Here is a 14,437-nt window from a genome sequence, read left to right on the forward strand (position 1 = left end):
TCCCAGCTCTGGCTTAGTTTGCAGACAGTGGAGAGGGAGAGGGTTGCTGTTGGCATTTTGATAGAGAGATTGCATTGGAGCTTGAATTTTCTTTGTGTCTGGTGGGATAGGGATCTACCCCTTCAAGTTCCAGGGCTGCTGCCAGGCTCTGGGCCAAGCTATTATTTATTATTGGTACCTTTCCTGGTGCCTGCTCAGGTCAGGTTTCTGGGAGTGGTGCAGTAGGGATCTTGACTTGGATGATGGCTGGAGGAGAGCCTGCTGGCCCCTACGAACAGCCAGTCATGAACATGTTCGTGAACAGGGCCATGTTTGTGGTTGTTCGTGAGTCCCTGTTCGTGGATGGCAATGAACAACGAACGTCATGTTCAGGTTTTTTGTTTGTTTGTGCCCATCTCTAACTGCAATATGGGGCTGGAAAAGGAAAGGGAACTGTGAGGGGACCATGGGACCCCTGTAGAGATGTTCAGTTTGGTATAGCTGATTTAAAAATATACCTAGAAAAATAATTGTTTCCAATATTAGTTGGGTATATTCAGAATTATCCTGCTTATTTGGGTATATTTGGATAAAACAGTATTTACATTCTTGAATAAACCAGACGCATTTGTAAATTGCAATTTAAAAGTTACAGCAGCTTGTTTCCCCACTTTTGCAGGTTTCCCAGGCAACAGGAGGAGGGGGGAGGCAGGCATAACTGCGGTGTGTGTGTCTGTGTCAGTGTTGCTCGTTGCCATATACCATTACCAGAGCTGGCTGGCTGCCTTGATAATACTGGATTGCCAGGTTGGGTGCCAGAATTCTCTGGTTTGATATTGGTTCTGTTGGGCTTGCATTGGCCCTGGGTTCTGCCTGGCATCTGTGAGTGACACTAGTTCTGTTGGGCTTGTAACAGTGTTTGGTTGTGCTGGGATTCTTGGTTTGATGTTGGTTCTTTTGGGATTTGTTGGTTCTGTTTGCATTGGGAGACTTTTGGTCAGTGGTTGCTGTTATGTGTTTGGCTAAGGTTTGCTGTTGTGCATTTGGTTGCTGTTGTGTGTCACGGAGAAAGCCTTGGATTTCCCCCCATAGAAAGCAATGGAGAGTGACTGGGTGCACCTTGTTCAGATGCCTGTAGAATTGGACCCAGGAACTCAGAAGAATCTACAACATCTGCGGGTGGTCTGCGCCATTTGCATCTAATTTAGATCTGAACGTTTCATTATTGCCACTCTACAGCCAACTATTACCTGTGCAAAATGGGAGGGCTGTATTGTAGGGACCATAGACTTCACCACTATGTTGCCTTACATATTATCTGTTGCTTCAAATATGTACTCCTATATACTATCTGTGCTTTATGTTGTCTAATGTCAATCCTAGAAGTGATTATGTTCTGTTCCAGTACTCTTCTACTTTGCATTGGATTCTTGCTAATGCTATGTCTTTTTAAACCTGTGTATCTATTCACCCTATGGCATTGTTTATAAAAATGTCCTTGACACTGTATGGAAATGTACTTGATATACTGTATGGAAATGTACTTGATACTGATTATACTAAGCTCATACTGTGTAATCCGCCTTGAATCTCAGTGAGAAAGATGAACTATAAATGGCAGCAATTGATTGATTGATTGATTGATTGATTGATTGATTGATTGATTGATTGATTGATTGATTGATTGATTGATTGATTGATTGATTGATTAAAACCCCCTAGGACTGGGGTGGGCCTTATAGACTCTCTAATCTAAGGGCCAAACATATTGGGTAGTTTGATCATAAGTCCCTGATCAATGCAGGCAAACCAAAGCTAGAGCACTCCTTGAGATGGTTGTCTACTCTCCGATAACTGATGTATTTTCTAGAATCTGTATGCTACCTCGCTTTGGATTGGATGGGAGAGGGCGGTCTAGAAATATGATAAAATAAATAATAAATAAATATTGTCAATCATGCAGTTTGGTTTTAAGCAATCTGTTAATTAGAACTATAAGAACTTGAAAAATATCAAGGAGGAAATATTTGCTCCTAAGCATATAAAAAGCTATTGAACTGAAAAATCTTCGACTGTGTGGTATTAATCCTACATACTTTCAGGATCCATAATTCACAGTGCAATGGACATAGACTGGAGTAACTCTGCTTAGGATTGCACTGTCAGTGGCTGGATTTGGGGTAGGAGTATCAATGTAGAAAGATGGATGCTTTTGCATGGATGTTATTCTAGACTGACATTATCCTTGGACTGACATTTTGTCTAATGCCTGCACTAACTTCACAGTAATACTCAGCTGCTTTGTACATTATGCCTATAATGTGTACTTGTAGTAAAATTTGCGTACATGTTTTAGATATGTTTGATGTGGGTATACATGATAGGCAGCCCGTCTCCCAGTAGGATACAGCTTCCAATCAGAACTTTGCACCAGTCAGAGCTTTCATCTGAAGTGACCCCAAAACACTGAAGATGCACCATTCTAGCACCTTTGAGAAGACAGATGACTTCTTAGGCTTATGATGCATTTAACTTCTGTTAAATATTTATGCCAAATTGATTAGTTCACATTGGCCTATCATTCTCTGGGCAAATTAGCTGGCATTTTTGTTGCTAATTCTCATCTTGTTAGTCTGTGCACAGCTCTCTATTGTGTTGCCTCCATGGAATTTATAATATTCCCCGTTTTGCTCTCAGAACAATATGGTTTTTATCTTTTTAATTTTCCAGTGCATGACGAAAACTGCAAAATGAAATCAAATAAAATCTTAAAATGATTGTGGGTATCCCAGAAGAGGCAGCCTGCCAACCCAATACACATTCCAGTTTCTCATCAATCTTTAACGTGTCTTCAGCAATTTTTATGTTTGTCCATCTGTGAATGCTTATCCAAACCTATTGCTTAAGAATTCTGTGGAACTGAATTCCAGAGATAGTATATATCCCCCATTCTGCCAATCTGTTTTGTTTTGTAGTAAGTAGAAAAAAATCATTTTTGTCACATTTATAAAGCATCATTTTAATTCATAATTTTTCACTTAAGTTTTTTGAATGCGTACTGGTGGGCATAGTGTTCTTTTAAAAAAATAATAGTTTTGGAGGAAGCATTGGAATTTAAAATATTTAGTTCTATTGAATGGATTTTTCTTTTCAGATGAAATTGGGTCCAACACTTAACCTCAATTTATCACAAGTATTCAGTAAGTAAAATAAAGATAATGAATGCCAGTCCATATCTAAAACGTATTTGAAAATGCAAAGCAACAAGAAAAATTAAAATATCTGATACATAGTACCTGGTAATTAGAATATCATGGGTTCTTAGTAAATTAGCCATTTTCTCTACAACAATAGCATGATAACTAGATAGGAAATGGGTGCTGAGAACCCTAGAGAGTTTTCACCCCACATGGAACCATGTTAAAGAGGCCATCTCTGTTTGGCAAGGATCAGTTTATTCACAAATTATGTGATGCAAAAGAGGCCTTCAAGAAATAGAAGCCATCATGTAAGTTGCGTCCACCACTTTTTGTCCATTGGAAAGGGGAGTCCCAGGCAGCAATCATTTTTTCTCTGTCTCTCTTGTTCTTTTTAAGTGGGCAAAGGGGAATGTAAAATGCCAAAAGGCAATATCAACTGGAGAATCTCACCACTGCAAGAAAGATGCCTGCCCATTATTGTGAGAACTGATCAAGAAAATTTGTTTTACTGCATTTATCATCTGCCTTTCTTATTATGACTCAAGGTGGATTATAGTTCCCTGCCTCCTGACTCCAAAAGAGGCAAGGACGAATCCTGAGTTCTGAACTTTCCTGGAGCTGTAAGCAGGAAGAAGAGTACTGGTTACCCCCCCCCCCCGGAAAAATCCTCCTTTAAGCACTAGCAAATACATAAAAGACCACCCTGGCAGCCTAATAAGGCCTCGGGATCAGAAAACATAACAAAATGAGGAAATTTATAATAAATATGTGGCTGCTATACCTGCAATTAATTATACAAGCACATATACTTAGTACAGTAATAGCGTTGTTATCCAGCAGTCATGGGGAACAAGGATCACCAGTTTTTCTTTCCTTTATTCAAAGAAGTCTATTTAGCACACTGGCTTTCAGACGCATACAGAGAAAATAAAATATGGGCAAAACAATCATAGATTAAAATTACATGATTTCAAAATTTAACAAGCATATAAACTCAATGGTAACTAAAAATTCAGAATACAATTTAAAATTGGATTATTACCCAGAGAGGAGAAACTACAAACCAATATCACTGTTCATCAAGGGGAGGATGGACCTTCCTGGTAATGACCATAAATCCAAGTCAACAACAATTGCACAGACGTTAAGTGCTGCTGAAATAATTTTGGCAACAAAGTAGTATGCCTATTGTTTCCAGACAAAAGATTAAATAGATGATAGTCATAGGAACAGACAGGAAATGTTTCAAGGAAAGGAATAATCAAAGCGAGTCTCAGACTGCTTGAAAAAAGAAAACGTGTTAACGTTTTGCGCACCTGGAGCCCACAAAGGCATATCCTTTGATCCCGTGGGATATTAAAGGTCAGTAATTGGTAAGGCATTAGAACAAACCACGGGGTGGGGGGGGGGAGTGGTGGTACAAAGGGATTGTGAGAAAATGTAGATACCTAATACCTATTCAAAAGGTAATGTAGGCAGAAAACTCAGATGTGAACAAGCACAGTTAGCATCTGATATGAGATGTTGCCAGTCCAGTGTTTCCAGCTGACTTTTCACACAGGTATAAGTTCTCTTAAGCCCTGGAACAGAAAAGCCAGTTTGGTGTAGTGGTTAAGTGGTTACTGACTCTAATCTGGAGAGCTGGGTTTGATTCCCCACTCCTCCACTTGAAGCCAGCGGGATGACCTAGTCACAGCTCTCTGGAGCTCTCTCAGCTCCACCCATCTCTCAGGATGTTTGTTGTGGGGATAATAATAACATATTTTGTAAACTTCTCTGAGTGGGCATTAAGTTGTCCTGAAGGGTGGTATATAAATCGAATGTTGTTGTTATTAAATTAAATGGCCAGGCTCAGCAATTTTGGTAGCCACTATCTGACTCGATATACTAACCAAAGGATCAGGATATCATAATCCCATTTAGGGGGTAGGAGACTCTGACAGCAGTAAAAATAGTCTAAATTTTAGGGCAGCAAACCAAGTCAGAGTTGCCAATTGTTTCATACACACTTGTAAATGAAGTGTCAAAGAAGCCACACATCAGGGAGTTCTGAACAAGGTACGAAGAAATATTGATTGTATAACTTCCGTTTTGGGGATAAAAGTGTGACTCCATAAAGTGACCTCATATAGAAGTTTCCAGCTAATCCAATGTGCATGATACTCAAACTTGTTGCTCTGCTGTCCCCACCCCCACCCCACCCAGCAGAGGAATCTATAGCAACCAAACTGCACCCCCTTGGGAGTGCCATAGCGACAGCCCCCATACCTGCCAGGTACTATCCCCTTTTCCAAGAACAATGTAGCCATCCTGTGCAGCAAGCAGACAAGCAGGCTAGTTGCCTGAGGGCTCTACAAGCAGGGTTGCCTCAGCTAAGTGGGAAGGAGGCACCAGATGATGACATCGCCTGGCAGCGCCAGCTGTCAACATCAAGCTGGCCAGCTAGTGAGGTGGGAGTGGGGTGTGCAGGCACTTGAAGATGCAGGGATGTGGTAGCTGAGAGGGAGAAGCCATGCCAGTTAACTGAACATTCTGGATAATGAAGTGCCAGATAACAAAGCTTTTACTGTATTCAGCAGCAGTCCCCCCCCCCCATCCCCATGCCATGCTTCCAGTGCTGTTACTATCTGTAGCAATGTGAATGTCTACCATAAACCTCTGAAGCAGATACCACTGGCACAGGAGGTAAACTCAAAAAGGATCACTATTATTGCTGTTTTCTGGCAGCTGTTGATGGCAGACCCCCCCCTTTGCTATTGTAATTCAGACTAGTATCATATAAAAGCACCACTGAGGATTATAATCACTTTCTCTTGTAGCTCTTCTCTTGGTCAGCGTTATGATACAGCAGTGCAAGTTAACATTTTTATATAGGTCGTAATGCACTTCTTAATTCATCTCGGTTTATTTTTAAGACCTCAGGCACAGTCAACCGGTCCGGGATGAGTTGTCTGCTGCCTTATTAGTGTGAGATTATTTTCCCCTTTAGCATTAATTAAATGAGATACATTGATTTGTGCTGACTCCGCAAAGCTCATTGTGGTTGCGAGGCTTAGGCAAGGGATTAGAGAGGAATATCTGTGCATCAGTGAATGTTTCTACAACAGCTGTTGGGAGTATCCATGTGAAGTGCAGCATTTCTTATTTAATTGCTTGTGTGTCTGATAGTAAACTCTCAGATGCTATAAAAGAGTCCATGTGGTTGCAGACATTGCTTTATTGTTTACTGGTAAACTTTTATCATTTTTAAAGTCTTTTTTACATACTTCACCCTGCAGCTATGTGAAAGGAAACCAAAGTGGGATAGAAATTCAAAGAAAGGCTTTTAAAGCTCCATTTTGCCTTCCTCTATAGCTAGTATGTTTCCACTGATATTGTGTATATTGTTAGCTAGCCACTCTAAATATTTAGAAAAGCAGATGATAGATCGATAGATGCACGGTGGTGGTAGAAAGTGCCATCGAGTTGCAGCCAATTTATGGCAACCCCTGCAGGGTTTTTCAAGGCAAGAGACTGTCAGAGTTGGTTAGGCATTGCCTTCCTCTGCATAGTGGCCCTGGGGTCTCCCATCCAATTACTTACCAAGGCTGATCCTGCTTAGCTTCTGAGATCTGAGAAGCTCAGGCTTGCCTGGGCTATCCAGGTCAGGGTGCATATGTTCATACATGTTAACAAAATACAGTGCTCGGTAATATTATTAATAAACTATTAAGGAATCCAGCATTTCTTTGGCTTTTCTATCATTTCTACCACTATGACTTAGTGATCACATGTTATGAATTCAGTTCAACTACATCGCTAAGAAATAAGTAGTGGATAAAAGGCGTTACGCTTTGTGTCCTGAATTATACTGCCTGTCAAGGACAATTCTCTGGCCAAGCCACCTGAGCGACTGCTTCAGGCAGCACAGTGAAAAGGGTGCCAATGCTCAGCAAAGGGATCTGTTGGTTCCCAGGCATCAGCAGAACAGAGGATGACTGACATCGCATCCTTGGCCTGAGCCACTGCTAGTCATGTTCAAGCAATGCAACGGGAGCTTTACTTGGACCCAGCTGGAGATGGTGCAAGCCCAGGAAGTGATGGGTATACATTCTTTGGTGTGGCAAAACACCTTGAACTGGCCCTGCTACATCTGCATTTTATATGTAGTCATGATGCTTATCTCTTACTATGAGCCAATTTTTTATAACAATTTGATAAGGTCCATAAGAAATGTGCAGTGTAGTCCTAAGCAGAGTTACTGCCTTCTAAGTCCACTGAAGTCAATGGTCTTTAGAAGAGTGTAAGTCTGCTAAGGGCTGCACTATTAATCTTTTGCTGTGTTCAGCACATCATCGGTTCCCTAGCACCTATGCTGTCATTAAATATCTGCTTTGCCAAACCTGCGTTTGCAGAGGAGCTGAGTCCTTGTTGGACTTTCACACAAGACTTTGCTCTGTTTGATTACAGTCTGAGTTGCTTAGGGGGAAATGTGCAGAATTGCTGACCTATAAATCCTCCTATAGGCACACTTGTTATGATGCCCAGATAAATCTTGGACAAGTAATATAGAAGCAGATTTTCTAATGGTAAATTGGAAAAGTATATCCTGTCATCCTAAATACTTATGAATACTTGTCATTGAAACAGTGGGATTTCATGGTTTTTAAGGAATCATGATACTTGAAAATGTTGAGAAGAGCAGCTTAGTTGATAGAATACTGCATTTGCTCATTCTGGTCTGGGTGGCTGGTCATCATCTTAACATCTTTGATGTGCAGGGAAGAAACTGGTGCCACTTTAACTAGTGTCACCATTTCTAATCTCACAGTGAGCCATGACCTGTGAGGTATCCATTAGCATGAAAAACTAGAGAAGGGTTTCTTCAGTAAAGAAAAAGACCAGACTGCTGATGCAGAAGATCAATTGCTATGTGCCATTGAAGCCTTAGAGGCTAATCCTGAAAACAAGATAAAAGACATGCTGTTGTTCAATTCATCATTCTATGGGCTCTTGTGACATAGTCATGAATACAAATACTGTCAGGTAGACTGTAAATACCTTTGAAAGTCAAGGGAAATTCATGATTCTGAGGGCCAAGCTACAAGTGACGAATGACACTTGAACGGCAAGTGGATTGAGTGGAGCGCAAGTGAACAGGGAGAAATACACTTGCCATTCAAGTGTCATTCGTCACTTGTAGCTTCACCCTGAGCTGATATTTCTACAAAAGCAAATCTGTTTATTGTGCCGGTTCTTGTGAAGAAATTACATCCTCTTCAGATGTTTTCAATTTTATAAATGTTGCCAGATTATAAAACATAGAAAACACAGAGACATAGGGCCAAGCGACAAGTGACAAATGACACTTGAACGGCAAGTGGATCGAGTGGAGAGCAAGTGGAGGGCAAGTGAACAGGGAGGAATACACTTGCCGTTCAAGTGTCATTCGTCACTTGTAGTTTGGCCCATAGAGCTGTAAGGAACACCAAGAGCCATCTAATCCAACCCTTCGCACAATGCAGGGAATTCACAGCTCCCCCCCCCCTATTCATTATGCAAGTGAACAGGGAGGAATACACTTGTAGTAGCCTGCTTGCGGGGAGGGTGGAAGATAAATACGATAAAATAAATGAATGAATGAATCTCAGCAGGATTTTGTTTGTGAAGTGGGAAAATGTTGAAGTTTGTTCTTACAATTTCTTATCTTAATTATTTGGAGACGTTCACACTTAATTATCACCTATCTTTGGCTTCTAACTAATTTGTACAGGAGTCTAGAATGGGAACTGGTGATGGGGCAGTCAATATATTTCCTCCTGAAATTAATCCAACCTATTTTAATTGTAAGGAGAATTACTAGTAGCTGGTGATAGTTCAGTAGCTAATGGTATGATTCTTCATAGTGATGGAAAGGCATTTTATGTGCCTTTACTATCCTTATGCAATCTTATGCTATCATTATGCAATCCTATGTTATTCTCAGGTACTATTGTAGTATGCAAAGAACCAGCACTAAATGAATACTAGACACTGGGAGCGCTGGGACAAATCTGCTGCCTGCAGTGAGGATAACCCAGGGCACTAGACATGCTTACCAAGCAAGCTTACCACTAAGGAAAATGCACCTGTATTCATTATGCGCTATGCTATGCTTAGAAATTGATAAGGGAAACCCTTTCCAGAAGGGCGCATACTAAATGCAGCCGCAAGAATAATTGAGAATAGACAAAGGGAGCCAGCTGCAAATGAGGGGATCAGAACACCTGTCCCTAGACACTGGACAAAGGAGGGAGCAGTAAACCCCTCAGTAAAAGGAATGAGCCTGTGTCTATTTAATTAGATTAACTGAACTTCCCAAGGCTGTGAGAAGCCCCTAGCAAGAGATGCGCGGCACTGAAAGTAACTTTCTGCATTTCCAAAGGAGGGGAAAGTGCACCTCTCCCATAATACTCTAAAAGGAACAATCTCTGCCTGCATGGTACAAGGTTGCTGAAGCGACACTTAGGCACCCTTGGTAAATTGTTATTCTGTCAAGTCGGTGAGGAATAAGGGGAGACTCTATGAATGGGAAAATGTGGGAGCGGAAAGAGATGTTCCTTGAGAAGATAAAACAATGCACTAACATGATAAGCAAAGCTAATTGGGAAATATTGTAATTAAGTTGCTGGGAAGAGTTATCCCTCCAATAAGCTACCACCAGGTCATCAGAGGGCCCCCCTGGACAAACCAATAAGGGTCATAATTATGCTCAAGCCAATGGGACCCCAATATTGTAATGAGCCAAAGAGTATAAAGTTTCTTGCACAGCTATTGTAAGTTTGATAAACGCAGTGCACGTGTGATCCTTTCATTCTCCGTGTAACTAGCATTCCTTCACGTTTAATAAACATAGCAGACTTGGTTCTTCCACAGGACTCCGTGTCCATCTCTTCTTTGAATTGGCTAAGGGAACATTCAAACCACTGATTGTGTGGAATAAACCTGGGGGCTTGTCCTATTGTTGCGCCCCAACGGGCACTGCTGGTGTGGGAAGACATCGACGTCACTCAGAAGGTGCACCTTGACTGGATTTAGTCAGCCTGTGGATCTCAGTGCTGTGTGGCGTTGGCATCTGGGGGAAGCCACAATGGACCTGTTGAAAGCCAACGGAGTCTTGTGACAGAAGCTGGGGAAAAGTGTAACTGACGCTGTGGGAAAGAAAGGTAAAGGGGAAAAGCCCTTCCCTGGGCAGGGGCGGGTAAGTCCAGTTGTTAGTCTCAGAATAGAGCAGGGGCACCGTTCGACGTGGGGGAGGAGGTGGAATCCACTAGATTAGAGCAAGGAGAGAAAAAGAAGCCCTAGGTGTATGAAACTGCTGGCGCCAGTGTGTGTGTTTGCGGCCAGGTTCTCTCGAACCAGCCAGGAGGGGCTGTGAAGAGCACGGCCGGGCTTGCCAAGAGGACTTCCTGACAGGGGGCGTGGACCAGCTTGGCAGGGCGAGCCGTGTGTGTGTGTGTGTGTGTGTGTGTGTGTGTGTGTGTGTGTGTCTGTCTGTGTGCGCGCGCGCGGGGCCTGAGGGGGCAAGACCGCAGTGGGACTCAAGGGTGCGAGTCAGGTGAATTGCCATGTGCCTCAGGTGGGCGAATGCACAGACGGGCTCAATAGTCGGAGCCTGAGGACTTGTGTAGGCACCTCGACCAGGCAAGGAAGGGGCCGCCGGGCCTGAGCAGGTGAGCCAGAGGTGGAAGCGACTCGATGAGGCGAGGGCGCTGCCAGGCTTGGCGCTGCAGTCCCGAGGAAGAGAAGGGGGCCCCCGCCAGACTTGGCATTGCAGGTCTGAAGAAAAACACCTCGACTGTGCAAAGGTGCACCAGGCTTGGCAGGGCTAGCCTGAGGAGTGAGCGCTTCGACAGTGGGAGGGTGTGCTGGGCCTGGCAGTGCAGGTCTGAAGATCAGGCTCCTCGATAAAGCGGGGATGCAGGCTGAAAGTAAGAGCCTGAAACAGCGAGAGGAAAGAACCCCTGCCTCCGTCCTCCAAGTCATTTGGAGCACTGGGAACCATCAGGACTACCTGAGGCGGCCCAGGACACGATGTTTGTCTGTCATGAATGTTTGTTTTATGTGACAGAAAAGTGAGCATATATGTTAGTCTTAAACTGTTATGAGAAAGTTACTCATTTGAGCTGTTTCCCATGCAGGAATTTACAATGCGATCCATTGAAACTTTAACCTACCTTTTAAAATAGTATCACATTCATTACTATTTTCAAGGGTGTGCTGTTAAAGTTCAACACCTTGTCCTGAGTCCACCTCCACTCTCTCAAATGTATCCAAATGCACCTCACCCCAGACAGTTGGACAACAAGGATCAATTCCATATTAGTGGTTCCTCAAGGGAGAGTGGACTTCTGGGATGAGCATGGAGTCAGCAGGGACTCCATGACTGCTGGAGTTGTCTCTGGTGAGGTGTGCCCCTAGGGGAGGCAGAAGTCTGTGAAGTGAGGATGTTGCACCGCCTCCAATCTATGGAGTTGTCTTTGGTGAGGTGGGCCCCTAGGGGAGGCAGACGTCTGTGAAGTGAGGATGTTGCACCACCTCCTCTGCTGAGATCTGATGTACTGGATTGCATTTCAGCAGGCTTTGAAGCAAGCCCTGGCCAGTTGTATTAAGCTTAGGTACTGCATTGACCAGTGATGTTGTAGCGAGGTACATGGGGTTATGATTTGTAGTCCAGGAGCTTGGTCATGCCTGGCCACTGCTCCTCCATTGGGGTCCCCAGCAACCTGAAGATTCTCTTCAATTGGTCATCTACATCATTACCTGGGAAGTGGGGCTGTCAAGCATTGGCCTACTCAGCAAAGATACAACCTGCATACCACATGTCAATGGATGTGGAATAGAGTTTGGCTTCAAAGAGCACACGTGAAGAGAAATACTAGAGTTCCACCACCTCAGCTAAATAGTAGTGGAGGGGATTCCAAAAGTCCAAGCCAGCCCAAATCTTCAGTTCCCCATTATAGTTGACTGACAGGTTCTGTGGCTTCAGGTCTCAGTGCATGATGTTCCTGTTGTGGCAGAATCCACCTGGCCCCACCTCCATCCCCAAAAGGCTGTTCCCACCTGGCTGGTGAGGGGAAGGAAATCACCTCTGACAAGGCCAGGTGGGAGAGGGGTGGCAATTTCCTCATTAGCAAGGACAGGGCTCTCCCTCCCAGGGAGTTTCTCAGGTGATGCTTGCTGCCATGAGTTGGGGGCTGGCTCTGGGCCTGTGCTATTACAAGGTAGAACTCTTGAAAGGGAGCTCCAATTGCCAAGGAAGAGGTGGGTGACTGGATAGTCTCTGAGCTAAGATGCCAGCCAGGAGAACAGTCCAAAAGAAGGGATAAGGGGGTGATTGAAACTCTTCCCTCAAGCTTGCTCTGTCTACACTGAGGCTGTCTCTCCCAGCGGAACGGAACTCTGAAGGGTGCTGCAGTGCCAGAGGGAACCCATGGCTCATCATGGCCTTACACATATATGAAGCAACTGACTCAGGGACATATGTCCAGCACCTCCCAAGAAGTTCCCTCTTTCCTTTTATGACTGCTTTCTCATCTCAAGTCTGAGCCTGTTTCATAGCGTATTCCTGTGCTCCAGTTATACCAGATGGAAAGCTATAAGATACCAGCCACTTGTGCTTGCGCATCTTGAAGAGACGTTGACACTCAGAACTCAAGACAGTAAAACTCCTAGGATAAGTAAACCAAGACCTTCCAGGTCCTACTTTGAGTACCTCTGCCCACAGAATGGAGCTTGGGAACAAGGTCTTAACTTCCAAAGAGGAGAGAGAGATGGCAAACAGAGACAAAGTTTTTATGGTAGTGGTATTCAATCTATGGAATGTTCTCCCCTTTGAATATGGCCTGGCACCTACTCTTTTGGCTTTTAGGAACCAGGTAAAAGACATTTTATTTGGTCAGGCTTTTAGTTGGATGTTTTATTCCTACCACATTTCAGTGGCATGTGTCCAACCTTGCAGTTCTTCTAATGGAATGGCATTTCCATTTGTAGACTGGAGTAGCAATTTCTGCTGATCTTCCCTCCCATTGCAGACTCCTATGATGCCTCTGAGGGTCCACTGACTCATCCACCCTGAAAAAAATTTCAGTGGAGTTCAGTGAGCTACAGCAGGAGTAGGAAGTGAGAAAGTTCCACTTTGTGAAGATGGTAGTTAGTTTGATACACAGCAGTATTTTATCAACCATGGTGTATTCTAACACTTCTTTTTGATAGGATATCCTTACAGATTGTTTTACATTTCTTTCTGATTCAGGTTATGCTTAGGCTCAGGGAGGACTTTCTTGCTGTTACAATGTTGTTTTACTTTGGGGGTTTGTTGTGTGCTCTTCTGCTGAGTTGTGATTTTATTACTCTCTCTACTGGTCTTAGGTAGTTTGTTACTTTTCGGTTGCTTATTTTAAGTGTTGAGTACTTTTATGATTTTACATTGTTTTTGACATTGTGCAAGCTGCTTCTTGCAGCTTTGTCCTGGGGATATGGCAAAGAAATATACTTAAAAAACAAATAAGACATGGTGGTATATCTTCCTCCTGGTCTTAGCGGGCCACCGATACAGCAGAAGCAAAAGCTATGGCTGGAAGACATATGATACAGTAACCTGGCTGAAGTTACACAGGTATGTTTTTTTTTCAGTGCCTCGATGGGGGACTTCTGGGGAATCTTGTGTATGCCACCTTGATTCCTTGATGGAAGAAAGGCATAAATAGAACAAATAAACAAAAATACTCTGCCCCAAATCAACATTTCACAGTTGTGATGGTCGTGAGTATCTAATCACACTGCATTCATCTCCCTCTCTTTTGGCCCATGAATTTCTCTGTGCACTTAACTGCATACATATGCCTACCTATATTTCACTTTGGGTTCTTGTATGTCTGTCTGGGCTTTGCTAATTTTGCTTGATACTGTTTTTCTTCCTTAGTTTCTTCTTTCCTCTATGGAAGGAGCAGGATCCATTTCTGTTTGGCTGTGTATTTTTAAACAGGAACAGAGGAACATGTGATATAAATATGTGAAAAATGATGAATGTCTTGGCCAAAGGTTGAGAGTACTGGGGTCAAAGGTTGGAGTTTAAGTGGACCATCCATTGTAATGAAGATTAAACCATTGTTACAGGCTTCCAGTTTCATGATTCATGGCACTGTAAACACACTAAGTAGAACATCTTCTTTATGATTATTTGATTTTTAATGGATAAAATGGGTTATTTTATAGTTTATTTATTGTCAAGGTTTATA

The 14,437-nt window shown here is 43.0% G+C and overlaps 1 protein-coding gene and 1 pseudogene across 1 annotated transcript in view; one reads left to right on the plus strand and one right to left on the minus strand.

Moving 5' to 3' along the window:
- Positions 1-14,437, plus strand: part of THSD7A (thrombospondin type 1 domain containing 7A) — a 378,974-nt gene that overhangs the window by 301,588 nt on the left and 62,949 nt on the right. The gene's annotated exons all lie outside the window — the stretch shown is intronic.
- LOC129337707 (cyclin-dependent kinase 5-like) lies at positions 11,694-12,240 on the minus strand (annotated as a pseudogene).

This window comes from Eublepharis macularius, chromosome 11 (genome assembly GCF_028583425.1).
Source record: "Eublepharis macularius isolate TG4126 chromosome 11, MPM_Emac_v1.0, whole genome shotgun sequence".
NCBI lineage: Eukaryota > Metazoa > Chordata > Lepidosauria > Squamata > Eublepharidae > Eublepharis > Eublepharis macularius.